This window comes from Pagrus major, chromosome 7 (assembly GCF_040436345.1).
Source record: "Pagrus major chromosome 7, Pma_NU_1.0".
NCBI classification, from domain to species: domain Eukaryota; kingdom Metazoa; phylum Chordata; class Actinopteri; order Spariformes; family Sparidae; genus Pagrus; species Pagrus major.
Window position 1 is genome coordinate 23,688,223 of NC_133221.1, and position 25,730 is coordinate 23,713,952.

The window sequence follows — 25,730 nt, forward strand, 5'->3', positions numbered from 1 at the left end:
TGTTTAATAATTCATGTTTTGAAATTAATTAAAGACGTAGCTACAGCCAGAGGGCAAATCTTTTACATTATTTGCACTGGGCTTTGCATTTTCACCGCAGGGCTGATCTGTTCTTTAAAACTAAAAGTGTTTCAAGATGCTTTTTGTTCGTTTTTTGTTTTCCAACTTTGATTGGTTGATTGTACTGACAATTTTACGTCATTCTTTACTTTCTTCTCCATTTTAACTAAATGCAATTTTAATATGAACTTTCATTAACCCTGAAAAACCATTGTATAACTACTGAAGCTATCCAACTGTTGGTGGCGTTCTCTGTGCATTGACAATAAAGTTGAGCCTAATCTGATCTCATTTACAGCTATTCAGAAGTGATGGGATGTTTAGGCTAACTGATGCTGTCACTTGTTTACACTGACAAAAACTAAAGTTAAAGCTGCTGTAAGCGTTAATTTCTCATTAAAATAAGTGTTGAATATTATTATATATAATCTTTATTACTATTTATTCAGTGTTTTGGCCAGTAACCCATGTCTCTCCTCCCCCTGATCATGCAGTAAAGAGAAAAGACATTACATGCCCCCAGAATAGACATCTTTCTTTGCTGCAATGTGAGAAATAAATATTGTTCTCATTCACGTTCAACTTTCTAATAGTTGCAACCTTTGTCCACTCATTGTCATTACTGGCCATGTTAGGCTGTTCACACGCAGTTCCTCCCCTCTCACGGACAAACACAGGAAATCTCATCTGATGTTCATCTTCCATTAATGTGCATCAATTTCGAGCTCTCTACCCCTCACCCTCCCTCCCTCCCTCCCTCCCTCCCTCCCTTCCATCACTCGTCTGCTGTTTTGAGCGCTCTGTTCCTGTACTCAGCCACCCGCTGAGCTCAGTAGCAGGAACAGACTGGAGGAGTGATGTAAGGATGAAGGGAGGGATGAGAAGGAGAACGCAGAAGCATCCCTTCGAAATTAAACGTGAAATCTGGGACTGAAAATCAAGAAAATTACAGATGGAGCTAAGTGCATCAAACATTTATAATTTTCTTCATGTTCTGAACTAATATGATCATTTCATGGGAAGAAAAGAAAACTGGATAGTGCACAGTTCAAATGAGAGGCCGCTAAGAGAACATAAACATGATTAGAAATGACAACTTTGTCTTTGATTTGGGAGTTTGCACCGTGAAAACATTATTAAACGTGGCAGCCTATAATGTAAATCTTTGAAGCAGACACATATGGGCTCTGAACCGTGGTTGGTCTCTGAAGTTAAAAGTATCAACAGTATGATGTAAATAAACATGACAGATGGAGGCAAACATGCACTGTAGCCTTCACACCAACACATCTTTGACACCAACTTACTGCAGGTTTAAGATTTTATGAAGACAGACTGGCCTTCAGTCTGAGAAGCAAACAAACTTTACAAAGACGACAGAGGGTTTCATCAGCTAAGGTTACGTCTGGCTGGACCAGTTTGCTGGATACCTGATCCAAGGTCAGATTAGATGAACAAAGTCTCTGAATCAACGCTGACAGCCGAGGCAGACAGAAAAAGGCATGAGAATCAGACTATCAGAACATAATCTTCCTGCCACGGGTCGTTTACCTCGGTACTTGGAACCAAAATGCATGATCAGCGTCACAAAAGTCGCCCCCAAAAAACACTGAAGAGTGACAGTGACGATATTTGAAAATCACAGCCAGTAATCCAAGGAAAACACAGCAAAAAAGACTTTTCAGCATTCAATGTTACATATACTGTAATTACATTTTAGATAAAAACGGATGAAAGATAACAGATTGAATGTGTCCTTGGCTGCAGGGAACAGAAACCTCAAGCTTCAGCTCTTAATGTTTTTGTTGCAGATAACTCAAGATCAAGCAAAGGCTTCCTCACACAGAAATTCACATCACATTAAAGGCAACACTCACAGTGACCTCAACTGACCACAATGCACTGCAACCAGAAGTCATGTTGGGCATTGATTAAAGGGAACGTCTCGCTCTTTTTCTCAGCTCTTCAGCTCTCAGTAGCACTCTCTCCTTCTGTATAGAAACAGTTCACACCCCTCTCTGGGGGTTGTAAAAAGAGATTCTGGGAAATGGAGGAAAACACTGAAGTACACAGAGGGAAAGTGAGTACATCACAGAGGAACTCCAATCACGTGTTAGATACAAGTGGGGAGTTAAAGCTGAAATCTTGCAGGTAATATTCAGCTACTTTTGTTCTTCTTACAGCAGATATTTTGTCTGATATTACGAAACTAGTAAAATTAAGAATGGCCCATTGACAGTCCCAGTGACACTGCATGTCCCATTAAGACATAACACTGGGCTATTAAGCACTATAACGAGGCTGTGGTACCGGCACACATAAATGGAATGAAGCCATAATTTAAGTCATTACTTACACCTGTGCTCTCCCTGCTGTTGGACTAACTGCATTGGAAACGCTTTAAATACGACACTAATGCCTAACAGCATTGTAAGTCTGAGGATCGACTTTACTTAATCACCATTTAGCCTCGGCCCTCTGTGATAACTTTTGTTGCTTCTCAACTTCTGACTTCCCCCAAAATACGATACACACACCCACATAACTCGCAGTTTGTCGAACTGGCACAATCACACGTTTTCAGTTCTCAGAGGAACTAAACATGCCCTTTCACTCTGGTAACCTGAATGCAAGCTTGCCCCCACACTTCCTGAACGCTGCACAGCTAAGACACTACAACACCAGTGTGTTGGAAATAGGCGGAAGTACACTTTGATTAAATGGCATGGCTCAGTGTTTTCACAGCCTGCAGGTCTGTTTTAAAGAGACTCCACGGAGGTCTACAGGTTGGCAGGAGTACTACTGCATAAACAAAAATTCGGACCTCTTACTAGAACAAGTACAGTGGAACGCCACTTGAAGTCCTACTTGTGAACTTGAGGCAAATCCATCTACCCTGATTTCAAGAGGGAGCAGTGATCTGACGTCTGTTACTTTTTGTTATCGTCAGTTTTTTGTTTACTTTTGGTGTGGTGCACCTGGAACGCTCTCAGGTGGCAAGTTGGAAATTTCAGCCAGGAAATTTCAACCTCCGACATTGATTGTAATGCAGCACTGGGCCGCGGTCACGCATTTGCGAATGCAGGTGAATAAAAATGTCTTGCTGGTGCCGAATGTGGGCAGTGCAGGACGTGAACGCAGTTTGCTGGTGTTCTTTTGGTTGTGGCTGCAACTGCGCCAAAGTTGAACTCCATGTGAAGCCAACATGCAGATTTTCTTCACCGCCGGATCCAAATGCGATGTTTTCTGTCCCTTTGTGTGCATAGAATGGAAGTGACCACGGCCTTAGTCAGATTAATTTCCTCGAGTGATGTCACTTGAGTCAGTCAACAAGAAATGATGTTAGCAGACATCTGAGGCCTGCTCCTCATCTCTGCTTGAGCAGCGGCTCGAGACTGCTGCTAATAGCATAACACACTTGAAACTGGGTCTGAACTATTGGTGGGGAGTTGCATTGTGGGTAATTCATGTAGATTTATATTGTAAAACTAGATACCTGATGGAAAGATTGTGGTGATTCAAACCAATGAGAACTGCTGGCCTAGTACTGGATTCGGCGTTTACTTCCTGGTTCCCTGCTGGCCCCGCCCACAATTTTCCACTCAGCCCATAGACTTTACATTGTGATGACATCATGGATTTACTTTTAAATCGCTTTATAGAAGTTTTACATGTAAAAAACCTCCATGGATCAGAAATGCTTAACAGAGAGAGTCATAATGGACCTCGTTTGCAGTTCTTGCTGTTTTTCACTGCAATACAGCGAGCAGCCACCATGCCAGACTGGAAGCAGAGCTGGGCAGCACCCTACCGGGCCTGGTAATTTAGGTGATTTAGATCTTTTTTAAACTGTCTTTTGTGAGTGCACTGCTGAATCAGTGAAGCACCTTTTCAAGTCTTTTAAGTCATGTCTTCAGCTCTCTTGTGTGACCTGCTGTCAAGCATTTCAGTCTCATTCAAGCTAGTTCAACCAAAAAACAAAGAGATCACTCACACACACCTGCAACCTCTTTCCTCCCCTGAGCATCTACATCAGCACAGTCTCATCTCTGCCTAGTGTTGACATACGATCAACTGTGACAGCTAATGACCACCTCACTTCCTGTGTCACACCTCAAATCTTTAAGGTTAAACCAGACTAACTGCGGGTGAGCACTGGGTGTTCCGGCTGGTTGTCGCCTCAAATGCAACAGTGCTATATCGAGCCGTGAGCCACCCCCGGTCTGATCTTTAACCTCTGAACTCCTCGAATGCAACCCCGGGGCTTCATCTGAGCATGAAAAGTTCACAACATCAATCTGGCTAAACTGAAAACAACTTCAGGGGAAGCAGCTGCAGACCAGATCATGACTCATTTAAGTGATTATGGAAATGTAAAGCACCTAAACTTGACATCTAAAGCCTGAATTTACATAACTCTTTACATAAGCCACTTCCTATTTGGTTTGCCCTCACAGCCTGGCTGACTGTTAGGTAACACCAACACAAACTGGGCGCTCATTGGTTTTCAGCGGGGCTATTTAACCCCGCAGATGTGTCAACTGTGTCTGCGTCCCGCTGCTCTCAGCTCCGCTGCGGTCACGGCTCGTTCCGAGGGGCTCGTTGTGAGGGAAAATAAATAAATAAATATGAAAAAAGAGAGAAAGCAGCGTGTTTGCTTGTTTCGTAACACGGAAGGAGGCTACAACAGCAATGCAGAGCAGGAGGAAGCGGAGGAGCACAAGTGCAGCCCGCTCCTCTATTGTCTGGAGCCTAATTGACGCTCCGCACCAGTAAAACGCAGACAGAGAAGAGGGTGTTGAACAGACAGGAAACATGTCCACGCCGGTGTGTGTCTCTCACCTTCCGTCCCGGTTTTTCCGCGCCGACTCCCTCCAAGTGAGAAGCTTTTTTGTTTGTGAAGTGGTAATGAGGTGCGGGGCAGGCTCGGCCGCTTTCACTCATTCATCAGTTTTCTGGCTCAAAGAGGAGGGTCGCTCCTGTGGGTCCCCCTGCACGCGCTCTGCACGAAAAAGGCATTACGAAAGTTCCGGAAGTGCACGAGCATCCAAAGTGTTGGGGGGTTAGTGGAGGTCCAGAGGCTGCACACACAACAACAACAGAAGAAGAAGAAGAACAGCAATGTTGTGATTACATTTATTATTATTATTATTATTATTATCATCATCATCATCATCATCATCATCATCATTATTATCATTATTATTATTATTATTATTATTATTATTATTATTATTAATAATAATAAATAACGTACAGGCTGTTCTGGTTTTTGTTTGCCAATAATTTCCATAATGTATTTTTATAATGTAGGCCATTTTATATTTTTTATATATAAGGTATAAGTTTTATAAGCTCCTTTACCGGCCTGATTGTCCACTTTCTTTGTTTTATTGAAAGAAAAACTCAAACAAAACCAAACAAATGCATCATTTTTCTGTGAATGTTGTTTAAATGTACACCTGAAAGACAAAATCTGATAGGTAATAATATTTATTTTATATTTATATATATATATATATGTGTATATTATAGTAAAATAAAACATACAGTTGGACGTTCAAAGTTGAATGGAGTTATGGTGGAGAGTCCATGATGTCACCAATCTCTGCACTCAAAGGATAAGTTCACCCAAATATGAAATTTCAGTCATTACCTACTCACCCTCATCTTGATGGGAAGTCTGGCGATTTTTCGTAGGTCACAAAACATTTCTAGAGCTTCGCAGCAAAACAGCGTTGCAGCACGGTGACTTGTTTTAAATCAGGGAAAAAAAGACTGAAAAAGAAAACAAAAAATTACTCCTTACAGCTCGTCACACGTAATCCAAGTCTCGGGAAGCCCCTAGATCGCAAATTCATTGGGAAAGATGTTATGTACACCCTTTAAGCAGAAAGTTTCTCTGTAGCTGCTAAGCTAAAAGTGGTAGCACGCACCCTGTCTGAAGTGGGTACATAAGCTCAACCAAGCATCAAAGTGAAAATAACATCTTTTCGGCTCAGTTTGGGATCTCAGACCTTCTGGAGACTTTTATTAAGATGGACAAGCTGTATGGAGTTTTTTTTTTTTTTTTACGTTTTAAATAAAGTCCCCATCTACTTCAGTTGTTTAAGAGAATGCTGCAACACTGTTTTGCTGTGAAGCTCCAGAAATGTTTGGTGAATGACGAGACTTTCCTTTGACATGGGTTTGAGTAAATAATGACTGAATTTTAATTTTTGTTTGAATTTCTTTAATAAACACAAGTTCATTTTACTTGCCATTTTTAAGTTTGAACAACTGCACAATTAAGTAAATCTAGCAGATATATATTAAACAAATTAGAACAAAAGTTCGGACTAGTGGTCATATGGTCATATTAAGTAAGATCAGTTTGTCAGATTTGACTGTTTGTGTGTGAATGGTTACAGTAAGGGGAGACAGATGTCAATCGAGCTCAGTCTGTACAAACACACACGGTCCCGAAGAAGAAGAGTTTTAATTTAAACTAAGAAACCATTACTTAAAAACATGACATTGTCACAATAACTTAGTGGAATAGACCACTGATGTGATACGTGTGCAGTCGGTCCACTCACACAGCTGTTTAAATGTTTGTTGATTGGATTAACATTCCCCATCTCTCCTGTTGGTCTTGTTGCACCTGTTAGAGCAGCACAACGTTCACTTCTATTGTTCTGTAAGGTGTTGGGTAACTTCATGTGGCTGCTGCTTGATGCTGCAGTCGGACCTGAATGGACCTCATTCATGGGGGACAATCCACGTGTCAAACACAGGTGTGACTAATGATAGATGGTGGCTTTATCCCATTCAAGTGCTCCGGGGTTGTGGTTTTGTGCATACAGTGTCAACAGTTAAACCTGCATTTTCCTTTTTTCTTTTTTTTTTTACTTGGTTGTCTCTTTTTCACTTGTTAAAGTTCAATAGGGTGAGACCTGAGTGAGATGAACTATGTGTGCCTTCGCTCTCTAGGCAGGAAGCAAAAGCAAATTTGACTCTGCCCTTTCCAGAACAAATGAGTGAAATTTGGTTTGACCACAGCGTAGGTGGAGGTCTATCAGGCCGAGCTCACTCATGACCAAATTGGAGTAAACCACTTCAATTATCAGACAACAAGTAGATGTTTTTTTTCCATGGGAAAATCTTCAGTGGTGATTGTTCTCCACTAAATAGTGGGCAGTGTGTTTGTTTCCAAATGATGAATCACACGAAAACACCCCAAGAAGGAATAGAAAAAACAAGCGTCTTTGAGATTTTCACGGCAAGTTTTCAAAAATGTGTGTGGATTTTCAGCTTTCTGGATTAAAGTTGAACTAAAACCACTCAGGAATCACTAAATAAATTCATACCTTAACAAGCCACAGTCCTGAAGGGAGGGCTATAGAATGGCTGTGTTCACTAAACTTTTAATTAGGTTCTTATAGCTGAAGTCGTGACTGATCCCCCTTTATAGGATACATTTTAAGATATCTCTTGGGATTTAGCTTGATCTTTACTTTGGATTAAAACAAGTGAATAAATTCCTCAAGCCTTTGACTCTAAAATCTTATTCTGACTAACTCTCAGGCCTCAGGCATATATGTACCACCTATCATACCCAGTTGATGCTCTTGCTGTTGCCTAAAGGTACAAACCAGTGGTGTGTTTCATCACTGTCTGTCTGTTTTCAGATAGTTGGGGAATGAAGGACATAAAAACAATAACAGTGTCATCTCAAAACAAACTGGCTATAATGCCACCTCAACTATGCATGTCAACAATATCATCAACAGACCTAAGACACTGTGTTATGAATCCGATCAGTGGGTGGACATCTGCACGCCTCTCTACCTTGATGACTGAACATACAGTAACATTGTGTACCTAACCTTGTACTGCTCTGTACCCTCTCCTTCCTTCATTCATACAGTGCCCCCTATTGGTCAACGGTCCACAGTGCTTTGCATAACACTGGATTATACAACTTTGGCAGTGAGGAGAGGCTGACAAGAATGAGATGGATGCCGGTTTGGGATTGCAACTTAAATGCATTGTGTGATTGATTTGAGTATATCAGAAGAATGAATGTTAATGGGAGCAGACCTAGTGACAACAATCAGTGCTGGTGAGTGATCAGTGCACAACAACAAATTACAAGACTCCCAATGTGAGACATGCCTACTGTACCTTTTTATATAAATATTAGCAGTATTTCTGTCCAGTCATCATGCATGATATAATACATATAAACAGTATAGACATTATAAACAAGGTCTATGTATTACGTAGTGAGTGAACAGGCTTAGAAAGAAGCAAAATGCTTATCGATGCCTATCCTACATTCTTATCAATTTAAGCCACCCTCAAGAAATATGAAGAAAACAACACACTTGTAACCCTCAAAAATAGCTTTGGAAACCCATTCTTTCTGAGAACTGGAAGCGAATTACACATTAGATATACATTTATATTGACTCCATTTAATAATTTAACCCCAACAATAAAAAAATACATCTTAATCCCATTTAAAAAAGCTTTTTGCACAGTAAGTTTACAAACACCTCTCACATCATATTTTCTCTCCTTTATTAAGAAAATACTCCATTATTCACATTGTTTTATATTAAAACAAGTCATTACATTTCATAACATGGGGATACAGAAACAGTGGATTTGTGTGAGCATAGTAATCAGTAATAATAATTATAATAATACGTATGGCTCTTTTAAAAAAATGAAAATCTTATCAGCCTACCTTTATTTAAACTTTAAGATCATTGAGGGCAGGCCCTCATTTACAATGATGCTGAGTAACAGTTTAAAATGACAGAAAAGATACAAAATATTGAGATGTAAAAATAAAAACAATCAATTAAATAAACAAGTGTTCAAATACAAATATCAATATGAAAAGAGTTCATAGACGATACAAGAAGAATTCACCAAATAGTGTCAAAGCATTCATTTTTAATGAGTTCGGGGGAATAGAAACTATAAGCACATTTTGGAAGTTCAGTATAGACTCGAGGGACTCGCAGTGACAGCCAGCCATTAGACTGAGTTTGATCCTGGACCAGAGGACCAGTGAAGCACAGCAGATATATACTGCGGCCACTTCCTAATAAGAAAAGCCTGTAATGTCTCACAGACAAAGTCTACCCCACTTTCTCAAGCAACGTACAATGATGAGTGCTATAGGCATCACCAGCATCCAAGGGCTTAAGGGTGGAGGCAGAGGCATGCCTATCACGATAATCTATTACAGAGAGAAGACAGCTTCCACAATTTTTCCAACAAACCACAGGAATTTTAGCTCAGTTTCTATATATATAACCCACACAATCTGTTGCAATTTGGAGACAATATTATGTAAATTTGTCATCAATCCAGATATCAAGGTGTTTATATTCTGTGACTCAATGTTGGTTCCTCGTACGATGAAAATAAACTTCGTCTCTCGCTCTGGAGAACATTATAAACTTAGTTTTCTGTGTATTCAGAGCAAGTTTAAGATCAGTTAGTGCAACATTAGTGCAGATTTTCTGCAGCTAGGTCAGCAGAGTCAGCAGTACAATACAAGATTATATCATCAGGGTATAAATGTGCATTGCAGTTTGATAAAAATGACAAAATATTATTAATATAAACAGTCAAAAGAACTGGACCTATAATAGAACCTTGTTTTTGTAGTAAGACAGATACATTTATAGCAGTTTCAAGGTCGACCAACACAATTTCACACAGTAATGCTGCATTCATGTGCTCCTCGGATGGTCCTACTTCCTGAGTCCTGAAATCGCTCTTCCGACTTTGGTTTGTTCATCCGCATCAAGTCAGAATGTGGGAGAAACATGAACGCCAAAAATAAGTTCTTTTGCATTTTATGGTTTAAAGCTTTTACAACACATTGATGGCTGTTTCCAGCACTTGAGTGACAAGGAAGAGGAAAGGAGAACGGATCATATAAGCCATGAAATATATTTCACAAATATGCATGTTATCAACAACCAATGTTTACTTTTGTCCGCCATTTTTACCGTCATATGACATCAACTTGGCAACTCATGTATCAAAATTTTCTCTGACTTTCCGAGTACCAACTTGAGGGGGCGAACGCAGTATAAGTAAGAAAGATTAAGTAAGCAACAGATTATATTCAAGACCTTATAATGCATGCATCTCTTGATTTATACAGGTTTGCCTTTGACTTTGATTGTTTTTCCCTCGGTATATGTTCCAGTTAAACTGAAGCTGATGCACTGAGTTTCTGTTAGTGGGATAACTGAGGAGAAACATAGTGATTATCATTATTACAGAACCAGGGACAGAGGGAGGAATCTGTCTTGGTGATGTTGGTCCATATTGATCAGCAGTACTGGCAGTGAAAGGACAGCTGTAGTCTGTAGGTAGCACTGCACAACAGTGGAAATTTCCATAAACAACCCAAAGCAATGAAGACTTTTCTTTCCCTTTCAGTCTCCTCATTTATTTATGGCTGTCTCCATCTCCTCCACCCATCCCCTCTCCGCTATTGATGCATCTCCATTTTCTCCATGTCCATGACTCTGCAAGTTGCTCTGTCCTCTACAACTTGCTATTTTGGGACCATCCAAATAATGTGCGAGCTACTCTTCTGCTCTTTTTTATTTATTTTTTTCCTTTTCTCTCTCTGAACATTTGTTGATGTTTTCTATATCTCTGAAACCAGAGGTGTTTGTACAGCAAGGTAGCCAGAAACAGAGGAGTGGAAAATAGGATAAACGTCAGCACAGATTAAAGAAAGGCGTTTGTGCATCTGTGTATGTCAGTGTGTGATTGAGGTCAGATATCTGTGGAGCGACAGGAGAAGACGGACGTTGCTGGCTGTTCAGGAAATTGGAACAAGCTCTGAGTCTCGGCCAGCCTCCCTTTTCTTTCATTCTGTCTCTCTCTCACATGCTTTCTTCCTGTCTCATGTCAGTTTCAGCTGATGTTTCCTCACTAAGTGAACAAGTAGCCCAACAGGACAGCAATGCTTTGATTTTTGTGTAATGCAACCAAAATACAGCTTTATTTGTTGTAGACTGATTGTGATTAACTTCACAGTAAACCAAATTTGCAATTCAAAGGCAATTATCAACACAGATTGCCGACATTTATATTCATTTATTGAAATTATTTTAATGCTGCTTGTATTAATTCAGTGAATAATTTAGAGTAATTTAATTTAACACTCAATTTAATTAAATTTGCTTTGTAAGTAATTTAGTTTAATTGAGTATAATTCATCAACTGTAAAGGTAAATATCTCAAAATAGACACTTGCAGGTTATATGATATACAAATTTCTAGCAATGGCCATTTCAGCATTCACACTGTATTTTCAACAGGAAATGCATTTTGTATGTTATAATGACAGCACAGAAACTTCTGAAGACCGTGGAACAGTGTCTGTGGGGGCTTAACATATTCTTAAAGGGTAACTCCACCAATTTTACTCATGAAAGTGTGTTTGCAGGTCTTGGGGAGTACTACTGCATATGTGAAAAAAGTACTATAAAGCCTTTTGTGGCTCCAGAGGAAGCTGCATTTAATCTGATAAATTGCTCTGATAAATCAATGATCATGGTCACTCAGTGGTTAAGTTGCATTATGGGTAATGTAGGCAATATGGTCTGAAGAGGAAAAATAAAAAAGGTGATATCTCTGGTTCTGCTGTACCGATTTTGATTATTGGTTCCTAAATTGTCCGTAAGTGTGATAGGAGTGCTATGCTGGACCACTGACTGCTTTTCAAATCCTGGTGCCTATATTACCCACAATGCAACTTTGCCACTGAGTGACATCACTGGAGACAACTGATCATATTACAGCTTTCTCTGGAGCCACAAAAGGCTTTCTAATACTTTCTGACACTGGCAGTAGTACTCCCCAGGACCTGGAAACACACTTTAAAGCAACATTGTGTTGAGATTGGCATTTGGGCGATTTGGTACAGTTTCTGAGTGGAACACAACTGTGGTCAATACAAATCCCAGGTGTGTAACAATTTGTCAGACATAATGTAGGTGCTTACTACAAACAAAACTCTTTACATCATAACAATGTTATGTGTTGACAACCTGTATGTTGAAGTAAACATGTGTGTTACTTTAAAGAGGCACTATGTAGTTTTGCAAAAGAAATTCAAACTCAAGGTCCATAAAACACTGATGTCTGTATATGCCGGGCCTTGCCACCTTTCTAGCTACAAAGTAAAACAGTATGAACTTGTGTTGTCCTTTGAGGTCAGTTTGTTTATTCAGTCGTGTAAATGAAGATGGTTTGTTTAGGCATGAAAATCAATCAGTGAAGATCTTTCTGTTCTGATTAGATTTTCAGTTTTATTACTGTCTCAACTATTCAAGGCCTCCCCTCCAGCTAGGCCCAATCCTCTGAACATCCAAAAGCATGTGGCCGTCACGCTGCATTCACATGATGTGGAAGTTACAGCTTGTTAATGTCTTCAGAATTCTCAAGATGGTGACTGCAATCAAACACAATCCCAGAGAGTCGATCAGGCACAGAGGCAGTTTAAATCTCATCCTGCGCTGACCTCATCTGTACACTAGATAGAGCCACTCACCATGTAATACTCCACTGATAGCTATATTCCTTCCCGAAGCGGGTTTTAAGAATGCTGTGTGTTCACACTGGGACACAACATAGACTGACATGTTAGTGGTTGTCATTGCGCGCACAGAATCTGCATGATTATTCAGCCTTCTGCTGATTCACACCAACTGTCCCACAATGCAATTCATGAGGAGCAGAGGAGCTGCTCCTCCCGCTGAGAGGGCGAGGGCTCACAGCTTTCCCGCTGCGCCGTCAAGGGCTCTCCGTTTGACTTTTTGAACATTTTATAAACACTTTCCTTAAATGTGCAACTCTGAAAACTTTCCTTGAAGGAATGACCCACAATGCACAGCTTTGTGACGCTAAACAGAGATGACAATGGAGGTCTGGAGGTGTAAAAAGATAAACATAAATGGCACTCTGTGAACTTCAGCTACTGGACATACTGGCATGTGATCGCAGGAACAGCTCAGGCGTGATTAATACAAATAACGAGCGCTGCTTACTTATACTGATACTCAGAGTCACCGTTAACAAAATGAGTTCCACCGGTGCTTTCACTGCTACAACAAGTCAAAACGTCGCTGTGAGAAAAGTTTATTAACGCCACTATGAGCCTGAGTTTATTATCTCCATCATCCACTGTTTCAAGGTCTATGCTCACTGTTTTTATTCTCCTCACCCATTCGTGTGTGTGTGTTTGTGTGTGTGTGTGTGTGTGTGTGTAGTGCAGCAGAGAGGAAATCACGTGTCGGCTGGGTTGCTCACTTATCAGCTCTGCCATATGCTCCTTTATGTAAAAACAGAGTCTTGTTGAGAGGCCTTATGTCAGATCCAATACAAGCAATAAACTGATAAAACTGCAGTGAATCATTTTTCCCTAAAAGAGTACCTCTGCCTTAGCCCGACCTGCAACACAATATGCATATAAAACTTGTAGAATACTGCCTCCATTATTGCCAAATGTCTTCACTGTCTGTAAAGCATCTTGTCCTCTTGTGCTCTGACCCCACAGCTGTTATAGGTTAGGGTTAGGGTTACTATGTGAAGGGATTTACATTCATTAATCTCTTTGTATTGTCAGTGTGTGAATGGATTGCAACATAACTTAAAAAATATGGCCTTCACCAATTTTGCCTATAACAGCCTGTTGCTTAGTCAAAGACCGTTTGGCAGCAAAATCTAATGGATGTGACGTTTGCACACTCCTGAGTGCCTTGCCTTTCGTCCAATAGATCCTTGTACCTAAACCACTGAACAGGTCGATTGCCTAAAACATAAGACTTTAACATATTACTAACATTATACATTACAACGGCCTCCTGTGTGAAAGTTTTGCGTTCGTTTCACCAAACCATCCATCTCTGACCTCCTCCTTATGCAGACTTTGTCACAATACGACTCTGCCCGACTTCCTCCTTTGCTGCCGTGATAACAACTATGGTCACTTGAGGTCGCTGCCTGACAAGAAACGTAAATATGGGCCGTAATAATCTCCTTGCACAGTCGGCATTTATGGTTGTTTACAGAAGGGGATGCTCTCTTCAGTTCCCCTGCAGTGCCAACAGTGTAACACACTAGCTAACATTAGTTTAGAAACTGAGTCTGTTAGCATCAACAAATGAGTGTCACCCACCACATAACAGTCTCACACCACTACCTGTGTTCTCCCTGCGTAATTCTGCTCTATTCCCTCGAGCTCCTCGGTGCATTTCTGGACAAAGTCCTGTTGTTTTCATTTGCTCGGCTGCTTCTCTCTCTTTTCACTTTTTGTTTCCCTTCATTGGCAAGCTTCACCAGCCAGCCATCTGTTCTACTAAGTATCTCCCTCAGTTAGGTTGGCTTATAACGGGATAGGTCTGTATTACCGTCTGACCCAGCTTTAAATGAGGCAGCCTGGCAGACTCTGGTCTACCTTTGTGCACGACTGCAGCCTGTAGATCTGATATGAAGCACATGACATTACAAAAATATTAACGCTGCTTAGTGGATATCATTTTCTTTCCTTTTCTTTAATCACACCTACCATAGTCTACTTTATTGCTGCTTTTAGGGAGCTGTTGGAACTGTGGGTGATTTTTTGCCAAGCAGACCTCTTCAGAGATGATCATTCTGGCACAGATACTGTGTTTATATTAAACTTTCAATCTCCTCAGATGGCTGGACAGTTTTCCAGTGGAGCTGTCCAAGGTAGAAAGAGTCGATTGGGAACAAATGTGTTCACTTCCGTCAACTTTGGAAGATAAATATAGGAAAAACTTGTGTTTCAACATTCAAGATTTCTAAAACATAGCAGCGCAATGCAGTCTGTGGTGGGTCCTGGGACGCTGCCCAAACAGAATGCTGACGAGCACCGAATCTTTCCTGTCACACACATTAGAGTAATTAACTCTGCATTGAGAGGATGAAAAAGGTTGTGCAACTCTTTTGTGAGCTGAGAAAAATTAGGCGAAGATTAGGTATTTTTAAACACAGTGTTTTTGGTACGGGGCTACATATTCTGTGGGAATCAGAAATAGAAATTCTTTAGCTTTAAGTTAAATAAATGATGTCTTTCATGTTCAAGATTACATTGAGATGACTTGAAAGAGCTGTTTGATTCATTCTGTCATGACTTCCACGGGGCGAAAAGCGACTGAGAAGAAAGAGAATTAAAACAAAGAGGAAAAAAGAAGTGAGAGCAGCCTCTCCTCCTGCCCCCTGTGGTGTATTATTATTTGTTATTGCAGTAAGTAATTGCATTATGCTCTCTGTATTTATGAAGCAGCCACATAGAAGAGAAATCACATTTAACAGTACTCATATTTCTCCCCCTTTAAATGATTGCAATTTGGAATAAAAGCTCTGATCCCTTTTTCCAGAGCTGGGGTAGGGAGAAAAGAAAAACAACCAGGAGCCTCTTCTGAGACTTGCTCCAAGGTACTCTGATGTACAAACAAACCAAAACCCAGACTTGAGGACTCTTCATTTTGAAACCCAGCATGTGTTGTGTGACAGGTAAACAACCACTGAATCCACTTGTCCTGTTGGTGACAATCACCACGGGGAAATAAACGTGTCAGTTTGTTCTTCAACAGGATCACAATGTTTGTTGCACAGACTTTCAGGATGAAAGAATAATCTTTGCTCGTATCCTTCCACTTAACTGAGACATAAGTTGTACATAATATTGATCTGGTGATGTACATTACACTTTAGTGTATACAGTTCATTTCAGAAAACAAAGTGATGAAATATGTTCTGACTGTGATGTAAAAACACTGAATCCATGACTGCTTTTAGCTCACCACCTCTTGTTTGCAGGTTAACTTTTGCTGTTGTGAGGCTAACGTTAAGGTCATATAATTGTTGGTGGCATCATCTGCTAACTTTGGCCATTAATATGAGCAAGGGAAGATTACAAATTTAATAGTAAGATAAAATTATACTTAAAAATACCAAATGTCTGTAACAATACCTGGGAACTTGTGGTACCATTCAACATTAGACCCATGATGACATACTAATAAAAGTGGGTACTACTAGCCATAACTTTGGCCATCAAAAATGCTACAATAAAATGATATGTTCTTAGCAGTAAGCGATTTGATGGATGAGGTGGGATACATCCTCCTTGTTCGCAAAATGACCAAAATTCATTACATTTTTTAACCTGCCATCCCCAAGCAGCAGGGAGCGTGCAGTGGCAGAGGAGTTGTTCAGTTGAGTATGTTAGTCTAGTCAGCCCGACTCATTGATCTGTTATCTCACTAAGGTTTGTGCGGGTTAGAATCTATGGCCTGGACTGTCGCTGTGAAACATCAGTAACCTAACTGTGCAGTGTATTGATAAATCCATGGTGCTGTCTGTTATGCTGAAGTAGCAGACGGATTTCTAAGTGCAACTTTTTCTCTCAGTCATGTCTTTCTGTCAGTTCTGACTTGGATCTGTAATATTCTCTAAATGATTTACTCTAAATACTCAATTATATACGATATTGTTGTGAATTTACTAGTAAAAAATAAACAGTGTCTCCTTCATGATTAAAGGAACAAGTAGCAATGTGTAGCTGTGGAGGAGCGAGAGGAATATATATATATATATATAATATATATATATGATCACTGTGCTGGTGAAAATACAACCCCCAGACCAAGTAACCTTTGTAACATAATATTTTAGGGTACACATGACTACAGATATAGTTTTTACTACAGGTTAGGGGTTAGGGGCCAACCGCCCTGCACATGTAAAGACAAAATGAATGATGGCTGATGTGTCAAAGCAGTAAAAGCATAGGTGTGACCAATGATGTTAACAATGACTCCATTCTATTAAGTGTCCTAGGAAGCCATGTCAGTGAATGCAGCCATCATTAATGTTGTAAATACCACCTGTTCTATTCTTGCTTGAAAAAGGCAAACTGTCTGCTGTGAAAAGGACCTATTGTGCGTGCTAGGTCACACTATCACGGCTTTCTGGGACACTTTTAACTCAGCCATCGCAACTCTCCAAACTTAGCATGAAGTAGCAAGAAAAACAAAAACAACCAATAACCTCTCACACTGACAGCTTCCTTTTAATTAACTTCACAGTCAGAAAAATTGAAAAGACTATTTCTGTCACAGCCTTAGTTCGGCTTAATTTCCTACTTGGGGGGAAAACAGAAATTACTTCCTCATCGGACTCTGTTATAGATAGAGAGAAACCGATTAATGGAGGAATAAGATGGAGTGGATGATAACCTATTCTCTTCAGACTTGTACTTTTCAAGCAAAACACAACATTTGAAAAATTATAAATTGCTTTATATGATATTCATGAAAAGGTTCAAAACAGTGGTATAGCCCTTTAACTAGTCAATGGGAGATTAAAAATGCCATTAGTGCCTCTTCCCTGACTTGTTTGGCGAGAAAAGGTGAAGTCAAAGGAAGGGCAGACACTCTGGATGGAGATGAATGACAAGAACAGTCTCCTCTGTTGCTACCTATGGACTTGGGCAGCAAAACTGCTGATTGAAGTCTATCCCGCCTATCAGTCATTCAATCAACCATTCACAGCTGACCAATAGGGCTTCCCTGCCTTGGCCTGTTGCTTTGAGTGAAGTGGAGTGCTGGCACGTTGCTCATTTTAATCTCCTTAAGTATTCGCCCCCACAGTAGCGTCAATGAGTCAGTCTGTCAAAGCGATCGATTCTGGTGTTGCAGGTTTCCCGAGCAGCCGGGACTCTGAGCCGGAGCAGGAAACTGTACGCTGGATGAGAGACTGGATGTTGGATTCCACAATTCATTAGACACTTCATGATAGCATATAAGAGACCGCTTGGACTCTTGCCACTACAGTCTGGTACTGGAGAAATGACAGATGTTGGTGATTATTTTATAGCCTCCCGAGGCCGATTTATAAGTTCCTTTTGCTTACTGCAGCCAGCCAAGACTCAACAGGGGAGTGTTTGCAGCATTGTTTGATTGATTGTTTGGACCAAAATCATTTCACAGGTGATTAGAGTCTTTGACCAGTCAGAGGGAGGCCACTCATTAAAAAAGGTGATACATTCAAAGACCTTTCATTCCTCCTGTGCACTTGTGTGGTCTTAGATCTTTCTTTAAGTGGCCGTCCCTGATTAAATGCACACACAAAAAATATCCACTTACCTCGCAGGCATCGCTTAATCTGCAGGTTTTATGATATCAGCTATAAGGATTTCTATTCAAAGCATTAGAACATGTTGAAAAACTCAACAGCAACATCTGTTAATACAGTGTCAGAAATGTCCAAGTTGGAAGTGGAGACACACAACGCCAACTCAGTGTGAAAGGTGACATGTATCTTCTGGATGTGCAACTAAGCCACTGTTTTTATATCAAGTTCCCCATATTGACTCTAAAAGGTGACAATATGTCTTTGTTGTGTTTACAGCTTGTGTCTGCTGCCCCCAGGTAGGCAAAAGAAATGTTTTGGGGTTTAAAAGCTCTGAACCTGGTGAGCTGACCTTTCTGCTAACATTCTCTCCACGGTACCCTCCTCCCAAAGGACATGAAAGAATATCCTTGTTCAAATGTCCGAGGCACCTGCCATGAACCACAGATCTCTCTGTCAAACAGCAGCAGACTGAGAATGAAAAATGGCTGTGGACCTGTGACTCACGCCGGCCCTCTGCAAAAACATCTGCATGACTGCTTTTGTGATTTATGTGCTTTTGCAGTGCAGATCTGAAACATTTTACAAATCTTACACACAGAGGGAAGATGGCAGAGCACGGACAGTCACACACTTGTAGTGAAAATACTGCATTGTCACCTAACTCACATGAACACAATTAGTGTATATTTAGTGAAGTGCTTCTTGTCTCAATAGGTCTCAGTTATGCAGAGCAGGGGGAGTGCACAGTTATTTTATGCCCATGCTGGTACAGAGCCAAAATCTGATCGAGTTTGGCACTTAGCTGGGTTTGTCCCTGGGGGTTGCTCTCTTTCCATTTGCATTGCTTTGAATGAATTCAGCATTGTTACATTTAAGTGCCTCCTTAACTCTGTGATTTCTTGTCGTGGAGCTTCCCTCACTCTCTTCAAGGTCTTCAGGATGACGGTGGTTTTCATCCACTCTCTGCTCTCTTCAAGTCTGAAGTGTGTGTTATATGTTGCAGACAGGTGTTCTGCCTGTTGTCAGTGCTGCTTCTGCTCTGTTTCAGCTTCTGTGATGCAGTATTTTGTGCTTAATGAGACCGTCCCTATGTTGCTCCTGCTTCGGTGATGCAGTCGTGTTTACTATGATCCAGAAAGGAGTGAATTTAAACAACCTACAGTAGTATTTATACTTTTATGAGTGAGTTTTCTTTAAGCTCCAGTTGACATTCAGTTCATTCAGTTTCTCTTGTTGTGTGTACTTTTTGTCGTTCCTGGTGCAACCTTGTTAAAAGCTGTTCAAAACACAATCATGTGTTAAAACACATGTTTAAAACATGAACAAGGTCACGCCAGTTTTTAGCCCAGGACTAACACAATCTGTTACCAAGAGAGAAAACAAAACAGTCTAAAATGAAAACTAATAGCATTATTTGTGAAATGTGAAAGCTGAAAGAAGCTTAGAGGAGAATTGTTTCTCCCTATCTTTTTGCAGATGCAGCACCAGCGCCACTTTGTCTCTTTCGTCTATGCTGAGAAAGATACTGCACAGTAGACATGCGGCGCTGAAGTTAGCAGGCAGGGTTTAATCGTCTCTTTAAAGCCTGGCCTCAGAGGGGGACACTTGGCACCGGAACAGAGAGTGGACCTTTTCCCAGCGGCCCGAGGAGGGGACACGCTGCTCGGAGGCGGTTATCTGACCGACTTTGTCGTTATTGTTGTCTGGGATGGACTTTTCACTTTGTTTCTCTCAAACTCTTTGAGCTGCTGATGTTGTTTTCTCCTCACTGCTGCTCTAACTGATGGTGACGCTGAACAGTTTCCAGTCAAGTTAAATATAACCAAGGTAAAGTCTTCCATGACCCGCAGGCTGGTCACACGTCATGTTTGAATTTGGACAACTTCACAGAAAACGTTTCAGGTGCCCTCCAACACAAATAAAGGAAAGTAACATTGATTCTGCATTTTGCCAAATTTCATTCAGAAACTGTTCGGCTTTTTTTCATATCCTGCTTCATAACAGACAAACCCATGGGTCAACATAACTCTCTCAGGAGAGCTGATAATGATTCTACTGGATATTTTACTACAATGTTACTGCTCACCAACACTTCCATCTGCCTTAGTCAAATGTACTTAAACTTCTTTTTATTAATATTCAAAAATGCTGAAATAGCTTTCAATTCCAATTATCTCCTTAAAATGACATTTATAGTAACAAAAAAAACACATTTTCTACAATACACATAAAACCTGTAGTCTCCTGTCCAGATGTAGTCTACCTCCAACATGTCAAGTTCAACAGATAACTGTGCACTAATGTGAGCCAGCAGGAGGGACTCATTCTGGAATTGAAAACGAGCACCCAGCAGGTGCGTACTGTAACACCATGGAGTGTTTTGGACACGTGACGCGCCGGTGCAGTCTCCAGTCAAGTTAAATATAACCAAGGTAAAGTCTTCCATGACCCGCAGGCTGGTCACACGTCATGTTTGAATTTGGACAACTTCACAGAAAACGTTTCAGGTGCCCTCCAACACAAATAAAGGAAAGTAACATTGATTCTGCATTAAAAAAGTGGTGTTGACTGTTGTTCCACCTTTTTTATTCAGCTCTTTGGCTTCCTCTCTACCCCACTTGCTCTTATTACCAACTTGAGTAGCTTCAAGTGCAGCTCTACAGTGACGAACACCGTAGCAGACAGGCTCAGATCAACCCATCAGGGAGCCTCAGGGCAAAAATGAGCTGTGTGCCCCTGTTCACTGTCTGATTGTGGTTAAACACGATTCATTCTGGATTTGTGGATCATGTACAGGGATGCAGTCACCCGTGTGGATACATGAGTTACGTCAGTGATATTTACAGGTCGACTGATGAATCGATCATTATGGGTGAAGTATAAACAAATCAAGGTAACGTCACCTGTGATAACTTATATTCAAATGACAATTAACTTTATATAAGACGGCCTTTATTTTGAATTTAGGAGCATCTTAAAGTTGTTTGCTAAAGTATGACATTACTATGACATTATTCATTTTAGTGATCTCCTTTTAAACTGGCCATAGTACAACTATTATGAGTACAGTGACAGTTCAGAATGGGCATAAGGAACACAACAGTCTTAACTTTGGTGAGTCCACTTTGTAGTTTGCAGTGCGACACAGTGTAACATGCAACCGTCCCACACGTACAAGTTCACAGGCAGAACTCCAGCATTGGAGCGGGCTATCGGCCAATTATTTGGCTTTTTTCTCCCCTAGACTATCGTATCTTTAGGCCTTTAAATATCTACTATTCATTGACCTCTAGTAATATTCAGAATTCATCATGAAGAAGACTTTACATTTTACAATTATGCACATATAACACATGTTTTCTTTTTCTTTTTTGTAGACTAAATGTATTGTGTTTATGAGAAATACATAAATAAATTTAAATAAAAATGAAAGAAATTTAGTATTCTCCATCAGGATTACATACCAGGCACCAAGACAAAATGTAGAGACAGAAAATACAGATCAACAGTCACAAATTAAAACTTACAGTCCTCTTTATAGCTCTGGACACATGAAGATAAAACACAGGGACTTGATCAGTTTTGTCGAGAGCTTCAGTTTTCCTTATTCCCAAACTAGATTTTCAGTTAATTAAATGACAACAAGCCAAGAGACACACAATGAATGTGGGCCCCTGAGGGTCTGCGGCCACGGGGCGGTTGCCCACTTTATTTGAGGTAGCAGAGGATCAGGAAACATCCATACACCATTTCTTCTAGTGGTTTATAAGAAAATGAGGAAACTTGCCACTAATATTATGTTAAAAATGTTTTCTTCACCTTGGCTTGACTCTTTGCCAAATTTCATTCAGAAACTGTTCGGCTTTTTTTCATATCCTGCTTCATAACAGACAAACCCATGGGTCAACATAACTCTCTCAGGAGAGCTGATAATGATTCTACTGGATATTTTACTACAATGTTACTGCTCACCAACACTTCCATCTGCCTTAGTCAAATGTACTTAAACTTCTTTTTATTAATATTCAAAAATGCTGAAATAGCTTTCAATTCCAATTATCTCCTTAAAATGACATTTATAGTAACAAAAAAAACACATTTTCTACAATACACATAAAACCTGTAGTCTCCTGTCCAGATGTAGTCTACCTCCAACATGTCAAGTTCAACAGATAACTGTGCACAAATGTGAGCCAGCAGGAGGGACTCATTCTGGAATTGAAAACGAGCACCCAGCAGGTGCGTACTGTAACACCATGGAGTGTTTTGGACACGTGACGCGCCGGTGCAGTCGATCCTGACGCCTTCTGCGCGTCCACGACACTCCTCGTGCCCTTCTTTCACTGAGAAAAAGTGTCACGTGAACGCGCACGCTCACCACCCCACGCTCTCCTCCTCCACTTCACTCTCTCCTCAGCATCGGCGCGTGCTCGCTCCTGTGGTTGCGCACCTCTGGACCAACTGGTTGTAAATTCAATAACGTGACGATGGGAGAAGTTTCTGGTCAAATCCAGACAAACATATAGACAGATAGAGATTTGTACGAATAGACAGTGATGCTCAACGTGCTCATTTTCACATCACGTATTATGTTTTTCTTCACATCTGTTTGTCTCTTGGGTGATCTGTAATGTAGTTGAGCTTTATTGCTACATTAAGAGATGATGAGCCCAAAATTAGTTTACTCGTTTTATATGAGAACATAAACCTGAATGTGGGGAATTCTTGGAGGACATTACAGTAAATAAAAAGAGGATTTAATGTTCAGGGGGAAAACAACCTGACACATAATTGAATTTTGTGTGTTTCTTATGATGGCGGCCTGCTGGGAGGTCAGAGCGTTCCCTTCTTTTCATTTATCTCCAGATTGCTCGTTTTATACAAATCTTGCGTCTCCTGCGACCCAATCTGCCCCACGGGGCTCATTTAACTCCGATCTAATCTAATCTAATCTCGCTTGCTCTCGCCTCTCGCGCTTTTATTCCCCCCCCTTTACCGTGGCCGGGGCTGCGCGGCGCGCTCCCGTCACCACGTCAGGAGGCAGCCTACTGGTGCTGAAGCTGACGAGGATGATGATGATGATGATGATGGCGGTGATGGAGGAGCAAGGCTGACTTCGCTCTCCCAGCTTTTCTCTTCCCCTTTTTTTCTCCATTCATTCTCTTTTGATTGTTGAGAAAAGAAAACACAGCGATATAACAGCGACGCCAACGATTCGTCCGAACACCTTTCTCCACCTTCCTCCCGTCTCCTGAGCCGAGATGGGGAACGAAGCGAGCATGGAGGGCGGCGGGCAGCCCGGTGAGCCTGGAGCCGCCGGGATGATGGGGTCGATGATGCCCGGAGGACCCGCAGCAGGACCGGGGGCAGGACAGCACATGAAGCCGGTCAACGGAGCGGCTGCCGGGGGAGGGATGGGAGTCGGAGGCCCCGGGATGGGAATGACGAGGTAGGAGCAGCACTGGTGGTGGAGGTGTTTCGGGTAGATTGGGTTTGGTGAAGTACTCTACTACATCCCCCCCATGCGTGCGTGTGCGTGTGGTTGTGTGTTTTAACACGGACACGGTTGATGGCTGACACAAGAGCAGATGTCGTCTGGTTCAGATTTTACAGGGGTGGGATTAACAGGGTGCCACTAAGTGTTTCCCTCTGTAAGAAGGACACAGGAGCGTCTGATGGGGTGTTATTAGCAGAGGAGTGATCCCGCGCCAGCCTGGCGAACCACGGAGCTGTCCGCGGTGCTGGAGCGCTACGAGCCGCAGCAGTAGCTGAGCGGACCCTGAACGCCTCTCTGTGACAGGCTGTGGTCCGGTGTGACATTGTATGTAAAGGTGCTTTACAACCTCCGAGCCCCTGTGCGCTGTGTCAGGGCTGCTGTCTGTCATGTGCTGGGATAGTATTTCCTCCTTCCCTCAGCTCGGCTTTGGCGTAGTGTGTCGCGCGGGACATGTTTTTTTTTTTTTTTTGGGAAAAACGCACACCTCGATTTGATCTCGATGATCATTTAAAAGACCTGATGTCGTTTATGAAACGTGATCATGAGACGTTTTAGTGTTTTGTGTTGGAGATGTGATGCAGCTGAAGCGCCAAATACTCGCTCGTTTCCGCATGGGCGAGGAGAGGTGTGTGTGTGTGTGTGTGTGTGTTTGTGTGTGTGTGTTTGGGGGTAGGGTGGGATGCTGAGCGTGTGTGTCTGTGCTGCATGTGTGCGCGCGTGTGTGTGTTTGTACGTGAAGGGGCTTGCCTGCCTGGCTGTGTAGGCGTGTGTTTGATGATGCTGTGTGTGTAGTACTGCTACTATCTGCAGCGCCAACGTTTCCCGTTAATGACGTAGAGAAGTCTGACACACAGAGGCTGCTTGACCAGCGTGCCATACCATAACGTGTTATACCATACTATACCATACCATGTCATAACGTGTTATACCATACTATATAATACCATACCATGTCATAACGTATTATACCATACTATATAATACCATACCATGTCATAACGTATTATACCATACTATATAATACCATGTCATAACGTGTTATACCATACTATATAACACCATACCATGTCATAACGTGTTATACCATACTATATAATACCATACCATACCATAACGTGTTTTACCATACTATATAATACCATACCATGTCATAACGTATTATACCATACTATATAATACCATACTATGTCATAACGTATTATACCATACTATACCATAACGTATCATACCATATATGTTATTATAACTGAAACGAAAAGTCCAGTTGCCTACGATATGGCACTTACAATTACCATGACCTGGATGACTAAGAACCTTCATCAACATATTATACCATACAATGCCATACCACACCATAATGTCTTATACCATACCATACTGTACGATACCATACTATATCATACCGTAATGTATTATACCATACCATACCTTATTGGATTATACCATGTTGGATTATAAAATCAACCTCAGCAAATTTAAAGCCATCTCCTGTTCCATTCACATAATACCAAACCATATCATGTTATGATAAATGTTATCATAGTCAACAATGCAGATATTTTCTACCCTGCATTGATCATTTGAGGATTGACATTTGTTACTTCCATAGCTTACTACTCTTTTAATAAGCCACCTCAGTGCGGCTAATGAACTGTCTAATCTCATTTTCCAATATTGATATTATCAATATACATTTAGTGGATGTAGTTAAAAGGCTATAAAACACCCATGTCATGCTGAAACATCCACAGCACCATTTCAGTCCCGTCATATGCCACTAAACCTTGCTGTACCTTACACACACACAGTGGCATTTTTCGAGTCTGTAGGGGCCCAGGGCAAAATTTTGAAGGGGGCCCCTCAAAATGATGTTCACAGCATAAGGAAATTTAGGAAATTCACACCTTTTAAACATTTTTCCCCAAATGTTCACATTTGTAGAATTTTCAAATCCATAGAACTTTAAAACCAGAACAAT

At 41.0% G+C, this 25,730-nt stretch overlaps 1 protein-coding gene across 1 annotated transcript in view; it reads right to left on the minus strand.

Annotated features, from left to right (window-relative positions):
• The window catches only part of LOC140999389 (helicase ARIP4-like), a 79,701-nt gene extending 74,709 nt beyond the window's left edge, over nt 1–4,992 (minus strand). The window contains exon 1 of the mRNA XM_073469749.1: nt 4,903–4,992. The gene's annotated coding sequence lies outside the window, so the exon portion shown is untranslated. The remainder of the gene's footprint in view (nt 1–4,902) is intronic.
• Between the last annotated feature and the right edge of the window lie 20,738 nt (nt 4,993–25,730).